Raw genomic sequence first — 9501 nt, 5'->3', positions numbered from 1 at the left:
TTTGCATTTCTAATATAAATGTATGGTTAGATGTGTGGTAAACTAGATTTAAGATATTATTTGTTGTTGATCATCTGATAGTATCAGTTATAGGCCATGGAACCAAGTTGATTCCTTGAAAAATTATTGGAGAAATGTTTTGAAGTGTTGAGTCCCATGCTTGTGATGAGAGATTAAATTGAGTACTTTGGAAAATTAAAAAGGAAATACAATTTAGGAGAATTACACAAGAACCTTGAGTATTGCAGTATTATATGTTCCTATCATGATTACTTCTAGCCTGGTTCATATATATAAATAACTTGTTGCTTGAAGCTTTGTTGAGCTATGCTTTTTCTTGCCCAAACAATTAAAGGAAATGTTCCTTCTAGATACTTGAAGGATTTATTGTGAACATTATATTCAGTTGATAATATTCTTCTTTTTCAAAGAGGTAGAAAAGGAGAAAAATAGATTTATTAATGTATTTCTTTTTTTATTTGTGTAGATGTCTTCTAATAATAATGATCAAAATTTTGATGATGAAAACGGTGATGAACATGATTTTTATCAGTTGGTGCTTGCGGGTTGTGTTGCAGCTGTAAAACTTACTAGTTTCAAAGAAAAAAAACCTTGCAGAACTTCTTCCCACACAGGATACAAGTTTGTAATGGATGTCTTAAATGGCCATGAAATTAGGTGTTTTGAGCAATTTAGAATGGAAAAACATGTGTTTATGAATTTATTAGAAACACTTACTAAAAGGTATGGCCTAAAAGAAGGTTTTGATGTGCCCTTAACAGAGGCCTTAGCAATGTTTCTCACTACAATAGGTCATGGACTAAGCAATAGGATGATTCAAGAAAGATTTCAACACTCTAGTGAATCTGTATCTAGATGGTTTGAGATTGTATTAGATGTTGTTTGTCTTATGGCCATGGATATTATAAAACCAAGTGATCCATAGTTTAAGGAAGTCCCTGATAAAATAAGAAATGATGATCGGTATTGGCCATATTTTAAGGATTGTATTGGGGTAATTAATGGAACTCATATACCTGTTGTGGTTCCTAGAGATAGACAAATACCATATATTGGTAGAAAAGGCATGACTACCCAAAATGTTATGGCAGTTTGTGATTTCAATATGTGTTTCACATTTGCATGGGTCGGATGGGAAGGTGCTGCTCATGATGCACGGGTCTTTTTAGAGGCATTAAGAAGGCCAGAATTGAGTTTTCCTCATCCACCTAGAGGTTTGTGAATGACAAAATCAAACTTGTTTTTGTGATCAAATTTTTATTATCTAATATATATTTTTTGTTTTTATTTTGTAGGTAAATATTATTTGGTCGATGCTGGTTATCCTCAAATGAGTGGATATTTAGGCCCTTATAAAGGCGAGAGTTACCATCTTCCAGATTTTCGACGAGGTAGTTCACCTAGAGGTAAAAAGGAAATATTTAATCATAGGCATTCTTCCTTGAGGTGCACAATTGAGAGAACATTTGCCGTTTTGAAGAATAGATGGAGAATGCTATGACAAATGCATAGTTTTCCTCTTGAAAAACAAGTAAAGATTGTTATTGCTTCAATGGCTCTTCACAACTTTATAAGGATTAATGCTAGAATGGATATGGAATTTAAACCTTATGATGATGATCAAGGGTTGTTTCCACTTAAATGAAGAAGAGAGTAGAGTAGATTCACTTGTTGAGGAAGATGGTTCACATCATGCAAGAGAGATGGAAGAAGAACGTGATCGAATTGCAAATCTTCTTATATCTCATTGATGTTTAATTATGACTCTAATATGTAATAATATCATTTTTCCCCCTTTTTGGTTATGAAAACATTTGTCTTCTTATTTACTTTTAATTAGAAAGTTTTTTTTTTTTTTGAGAAATTAATAGGTAATCATATATTGTTTTACCTTGAAAATTATCTTTTATTCAATGTTCTTTTTTTATTGATTTAGATGTTTTTTATAAATATTTTTTAAAATTTTATTATAGTGATAAAAAAAATTATTAATTTTAAACTAATATATAATCAAATAATTTGTTATATCATGATTGATATTTATTTATTAATCTAATTCTTCTTGTAAAAAATTTATTTAAATCATAAAAAAAGATCATTTTTAGTTTTTTTTAACAATATAAATGTATATATGTCCTTTTTGGTAATTTATTAATATCAAAAGTGTTTTTATACTTATACAATATATTATAAAAAACACTTGAAAATCATTTTTTCTGATTCTCAAAAAAGTATTTTCCAATGAAACACTACAGAAGGAAACACTTTTAAGAAAAACGTTTTTATTATAATCACTGCTAAACGGGCTCTTAATCTCATAATTTCTTCTTTACTTGTACAAATATTTTATACGACTACAATTTATCACTTTAATGATCTTATATTATATTTGAAAATATAGTTGTGTAATATTATTGTACTGTGTATGTTGTAATTATTTATGCATTGTTGAAATTATATATGCAACAAATTTAAAGATTACTTTTCATGGATCTTGGCCTTTATTTTTGTTGATGCTTTTATTTATTTTCTATTTAGTATAGTTTTTTTTTTACGTCACACCAATATGCTTCTTCAAAATGATGATACAAAGAGAAGGCCCTGGCCAAGGCCCAAGGGGAACTCAAGGCCTAGTCTTTAAAATCTGGCCCAGGCCTAACACGGGCCAACTTGGTGTTCACTCCAATTATTATAATAGAGATTCTATTAGTTTGGTGGAGCTTAAAATTTTTAACTATAATTTATACAATATGATTTGTATTACTTGTATAATTAATACACATCTATAATTTGTTTACTTTAATGATCTTATATTTTGTATTAGACACATATAATTTAATGACATATATCAACACCAGTCAAGGCCTTGACCAAAGGAAACTCAAGGCCCGGTCTCAAAGTCAAGCCCATGCCCCTCTCATGGGTCTGCATGGTGTCCATCAATAACTTATCACAATATAATTTATTTTTACTTACATAAACATATTATATAGCTATTATTTTTACTTACCTAAACATATGAGGAATAGAGGAATAAGAAGATGGAGTCTTGGTCCAAAGCTGTTTCAAGGACTTTCGACTTGGCCGATCTTTAAATGGTAACATGTTAATTGAGCATTTTTAGGCATAACTAATACTCAAAAGATGTGAAACTCACGAGAATTACTATCTAAAATATGCTTTTTTTGAGTAGTGATCAAAACTCTCTCAACCTTTCTCTATCTAAATTCCAATGCACTATTTGCCTATCTCTCTTCATTTTTTGTTACTTTTTCTTTCTCTTTTTAAATCCTATATAAAACTACAAATTTATAGAGCCTTATGGGTCAATCTTAAATTAATAGTTTCCTAATCCTAGTCAAACTTAAAAAGATAATTTACCAAAATATAATTTAACTCTATAAATATTGGTTTTCCTAAAATTTTAAAAATAATAACAATTTGAGTCAAATACCAATAAATTCAAATAAACTAATATATATAAGTTAATTTGGTAAATTTGTTAATTGGGAAAGAGCAAAGCTATTCTAATACTATTTTAGAATATTTATCAAATTATATCAATACCCTACATAAAAGTATTCATTGATAATCAAGTAAATTTATAGAAAAAAACGTCCAATTACTTAAGAAAATATTAGTTATATCAAGTATGTTACACATACTTAATGCATATCATTGGAACTTGAAAATCTACAAGATAGTTTAAAAGTAATTCAAACCAAATTTTATGATATAGTGGAAGAGAACTATTGTAATGGATATAAAAATTTATTAAAATATAAACAATAAAGAAATTAATTCAATCTCAAGTATTCTCTTGATCTTGAATATCTTTATTGAGAATGTTAACTTCTATAATATTAAAAAATATTACAAATACTAATTGATACTAAATCAAATAAAAATTAAATATTTTTCAAGTGCATATATTTTATAGTTTTCTTTTTATAAATAAGTTATTTATTGAAAACAATAATTTTTAAGATTTGATAAAAAAAAAAAAAAAAAAGTGCATTCTAGATTTTAGTTATTTTTATTAAAAAAAATCACTTTGTTGGAGAAAAAAAAAAGGATTTTTGCAGTTTGTTTAAAAAGAAAAAAGAAAAAATTGTTCGCAATATATATATATATATTTTTTGTAATTTATTAAAAAAAAAAAGACATTTTGCATTCATATTTGAAATGATGAAGCTTCATTCCTGAACTCACCCTTACTTTTGCCAAATCATTTCTTCGTGGTATATAACTACTTTTTGTGTTAGTTCCAATTTGTTTCGTACTTTAAAATCAGCACTATAAGCATAAACCATTCTGGCAACTTAAGTTATATTCCAACTTCAAATAAGCAATATATGCTTTTTTCGTTTTTTAAATCAAGCAATTTAATGGAAACCACTTCATGGACAAATTCAGTGAAGAACCCCTCCATTCATCCACCCATGCTGGTTTCAAATTGATAGGCATTCCTCATTTGCTGTTCTGGATCTTCAAATTTTCATGCTCAAACTACAATCAACTCAAGCGGCACACCTTCAATCCATGCAGGTTTTTCATTCGCCTTCAATCCCAGTGCCAGGGTAGAGGGGAAGACTCGAATAAAAGAAAATACTAGGTGACCGCATGCAAGGCTGAACTTTGGTGGAATGGCAATCTTGTCCTGACCTTTAGGGGCGCTGGTTTCTCTCACATCCAAGCTCTGTAAATAAGGTGATCAACCAGCCAAGCTCTGGTTTCTTAGACAGTTCTACCTAACCGTTTTATACATTTTTGTTCGAACTTCAGATAAGGAAGGTAAGCTCATTTGTGGAGGTTGGAGAGTTATGATCTGTTTCCACATGAAAATTCAGTTTCAACCATCTTGAAGCTTTAGATTCCAGTTAGTCTAAATGTTTGGACGGGAAGGCTGGTTTTTATTCTCAAATGACAGGGCTACATAAGAAACTAAGCATTGACCACCTAGGCCTGTGCATCACACATAGTATCAGATAGTAGATGCTCAATAAGAGTTTTAAAATCATGTCATCCCTCTGAGGCATAAGATCATTCATAAACATAACATAATCGAATGCGTGGTATCTTCCCAACATGCTTGCTGCTTTCCATGAGCCGGTGAGCCTCTGCTGCTTCCGTCAATGGAAAACACTTGTACACCTGTGATTGCAGGCCAAACATTCTTCTCCGCCTCACTCACAATTACAGCTTTGTTTTCCAGACTTCTGTTTCGCAAACCTGCCGCTGCAGAAACAATTGCCATTTAGTACAAACTCATCCACCGTATTTACAAATTATTTAATACAACCTAATAACCACAGTTTACTGACACATGGAGTTTTGTGCATAAATTTACTAGTTTGGGTAGTGATAACAGGGCTGACAAAGCAAGGTGCATGATCCAAAACCAATAAAGAAAGTATGATATAAAAGCAACTTGTCAAGAGATCTATCAAAAAGCAAGACAGACCTGATTAAAAGCTGTGTCAAGAGAGAACAAACACCTAAAAAATATTTTGGGATGATACAAGAAAAACAAATGTCGTAATTAGAAAACCATTGCTATTTCAGAGGAAAATATTAAATTCCTGAGTGTTTCCAATTATGGAAAATGTAAAACATATTTTCCTTGGAATTTCCATATACCTGACCAGATCGAGAAACAGGATTTCCAAGAAGTAAAACAATCCAGAAAAAAAAAGAATTTATGGTAATTTGGTTTTTCCTTGGCTTGCCAGAATCCACCTCAGTTCTGAACTTGGATGAGATTAATCAAATTGAATCAACTCCAAAACTACAGAAAAATCTTCTATAGAGAAAGTGGCACCTTGCACTGTAAGGTGCCTTGCAAGTAAAACTGAAAGATTTACTTCTACAACTGTTCCACCCTGAAAACCAATAATAAAAAGTCTTCCATCAACATTTAAACTATCCATGTCTCCCTAAAAGTAGGCCCCTCCAATATTATCCAGTATAACATCAACACCTGTCATTCAACATTTTTGGGGTTAGATCTTCACAATCGGAATCACGTGGAAGATGACTATTTATCTTTTCAAACATTCCAGACTAGTGGATTTGGTGCACTAAAAAATAAAAAGCAATTTCATCTTCAATTGAAATTATTGTTAGGATACATAGAATATACCTTTCCCTCCTGTTTCCTCCACCCAAGCAACAAAGTCTTCAGTCTTGTAATTGATGCACACATCTGCTCAAAGATCCTTACAAACAGCAAATTTTTCCTCGTTTCCGGTTGTAAAAAATGGTCAAAAACATGTGAAGACAAGGAATTGGTGCCATGAGATGAGGTAGAATAGTGATGGCAACTGCTGCAACAAATACCCTTGCTCCTCGGTATTTCGCTATTTGAATGGCAAACGTACCAATTCCAATTGAACCCCCATGAACCTGAAATATTATCAGTCCTCATTTCACAATTCATCCATGCATAAAAATTCCATCTGGATAAAGGGGGAAAAAGTGTTTGCCATTTGGATTGTGCATCAATCACCTATTTGATGATAGGAACAACCAAAAGTAACTCTTTGTGGTACTCATCTTACTTCAACATAAAATTTCTTCTTTTGGGGTAATTAATATCAGCCATCCAACATAATTTTCCAGAGAAGGGTTGAGAAATTATCATGACAAACCATGCAATCAAAAACAACATGGCCTTGGATGCAATGAAATCGTGAGACGCGATGTATCTAAATAAGAATATGATGATGTAATGTTTTAATAAAAACCATGGCTCTTCTGCCTCCCTAATCCAATATTGATGCACACACATTAAACACCAACAGTGTAAATTTGTGCGCATTGGACTTTTTAAACCATTAGAATATGCACAACCCCATTAGGCTAAGTTGTGTACTGGTAAATATATCAGGCATCAGAAAATAAAAAAAAATGAAAATTCACCTGGAATGTTTCTCCTGCAGACAGTCGGCTCATCATTAAAACCAAACAGGATATGCAACCTCAGGAATACCGGCAGCATCCTTTAGAGAAACACCAGATGGGACAAGAAGAACTTGCCCAGCTGGAACAGCCACTTTTTCAGCATACCCTCCACCACAAACTGTATACCACAAGAAAGAAGAGCACACATCTGTATACCACAAACTGTCATACAGACATGTACCATGTACCATGTATATTATGAACTTGTACTCGGGAGGAAGCAAAATCACATAAAGGATAGCATTAAAATCGGTGCTTTCTCTCCTAATTACTAATAGAGAGTAATGGAGTGGATTCCAGTGTTGCCATGATTCACAAAACATGACAAAGGAGATGGCCAATAGATCCGTTACAATATAAAGCCTGTTTGCTTAGTAGAATGGAAAATGGTTTTTTCATAAAAGCTTTCATTTTACAAAATGAAGACCATGAACATGTCCATTCAGAACCTTTTAAATTGATAAAGTGCTTGCAGTTTTTAAAAACAAGTTCTGAAATAATTCATTTTCAGGAAATATTTTCAGAAACAAGTTCTGAAAGTAGGCTACCAAACATGTTTTCTGCATCTATTTCCGTTTTGGAAAAGAAAACACAGTTCTTATTTCTGCTACCAAACCAGCCCACAATATCTGGAAAATTTTTCAGTAAGCAAATTGGTAATGAACCCATAACCTTACACTGACCAATTTTCTTACAACCATAAATTTGAAAAACCAATAAGCTCAATAATTAACATTTATTGATACACAAAATTAATCATAAAATCACAAACTTATCATAAATTTCCCCAAAATTCTCAACAAAGACTCCTTAACACAAACACGAACAAAAAATTTCCGTTTTCGCAATCAGCTAACCTCCTTATTTACGCGTTCCTGGTGTTTGATAGCCGAGAAAAATACAGGAACAGCAAAAAATATTCAGTAATTGAAATACCTGATCGCCAACCTTCCATCGAACGACGACCCTTCCAACAGCTTCGATGATTCCAGAACATTCGAGGCCGGGGTAGGGACTGCCGCCTTTGAGGGAGGGTGCAAGCCCTTCCCCTGAAGCGTATCTGCTCGATTAATGGCAGCGGTGTCCACTCTAATTAGAACTTCATCATCTCCAATTTTAGGGTTTTCGACTTCTTGCACTTGGAGAACTTGGGGATCACCGGAAGTGGCGATCATTACGGCTTTCATGGCTACAGGCCTGACTGTTGAAGCTACTTTTAGGATATGAATGAGAGGAAGATGAGGCAGTTAGGGTTTGGCTTCGAGGTGAAAATTAATTCTGAAGAATTATGAATCTTCCTATTCCGGAGGGTTTTCGGAAAGAGAAGGGGTTAGGGTCACGGGATTTAGGTTTCCGGGATAAGAGGAAGACGAGGCAGAGGTTAGGGTTTTTCGGATAGCTATGTTTGAGAAGAAAACGGGGCAGCAGTTAGGGTTTGGGTTGGAGGTGAAAATTAATTTGGAGGATTAATTTTGATTTGGGTTCAGTGTCTCAAAATGTGAAGACTCGCGAAAGAGGATCATACACTTTTGTTTTTTTTCCTTTTTTTTAATTTATTTTTAGCCATATCGGATGCTTAATTAGTAGATTGGAGGGCATATTGGGTATTTAAAAAACCCAATCAGCACATAAAAACCTAATAATATTTTTTTTAGATGAGCATATTTACCTGGAATTTGGAAAAATTAGGTTATGAGCATATTTTTTTAGACAAATGAGTTCACCATTACTATTATTATTTTAAAAAGAAAATAACTTTAACATACCGCATAATTTTTTTTTTTTAATCTTTTTCCCCTCATCTATAATATCCCCATCTTCTTTTTGCTTTTTTTTTTTTTTTAAATATGTTAGTTTGATGAAATCTTTTTAATTTAATTTTTTTAATATTTCATTTTTTTATATTTATTAATTTTAATTATTTATGGACATTTTTAAACATAAATAATAATATAGAATAAATAATTAATAATAATAAATTTAATATAAAAATAAATACGTGATGAACAAATTTAGAGATTTAGGACATAAAATCATAATATATTCAATTTTTTTTATATTGGTTTCCTAAGGAATTAAAGAAATTCATGATTTTTTTAAAAAATATTTCATGCTTTATTATTAAAAATATAAATTAAAATAAGAAACTCGTGATGTTTTAATCTCCCTTAATTTCATAAAATGGTTCAAAATTTGATGCAAATAAAAATAAGTAAATTCATATAAATTAAAATGAATAATATTGCACCCTAATTAGATGGCTTATTTCCCATCATTTAGAAATATTTCACATGTTATTATATTTGTCATCCCTTCCTTTTTAAAAACAAATAATTGTGTAATATATTTATCAATTATTATGATCAAAGAAAAAGTGTTAGTGCCCTACAAAAGAAAAGAAAACATTGCTTTGTGATTGATATTTCAATCATTGCTATAATAAATAAATAAACGCTTCTAACAAATTGAAAGATTATTTTTGAATTCCCATACTATGCCAAACAATTCTAAGATGAT

The 9501-nt window shown here is 31.4% G+C and overlaps 1 pseudogene; it reads right to left on the bottom strand.

The window, feature by feature from the left end:
- Positions 1 to 4866: 4866 nt before the first annotated feature.
- On the bottom strand, positions 4867 to 8504 carry LOC117922457 (annotated as a pseudogene).
- Positions 8505 to 9501: the final 997 nt, after the last annotated feature.

This window comes from Vitis riparia, chromosome 9 (genome assembly GCF_004353265.1).
Source record: "Vitis riparia cultivar Riparia Gloire de Montpellier isolate 1030 chromosome 9, EGFV_Vit.rip_1.0, whole genome shotgun sequence".
In the NCBI taxonomy this organism is placed as follows: domain Eukaryota; kingdom Viridiplantae; phylum Streptophyta; class Magnoliopsida; order Vitales; family Vitaceae; genus Vitis; species Vitis riparia.
This window is presented reverse-complemented; position numbering and strand designations above follow the sequence as displayed.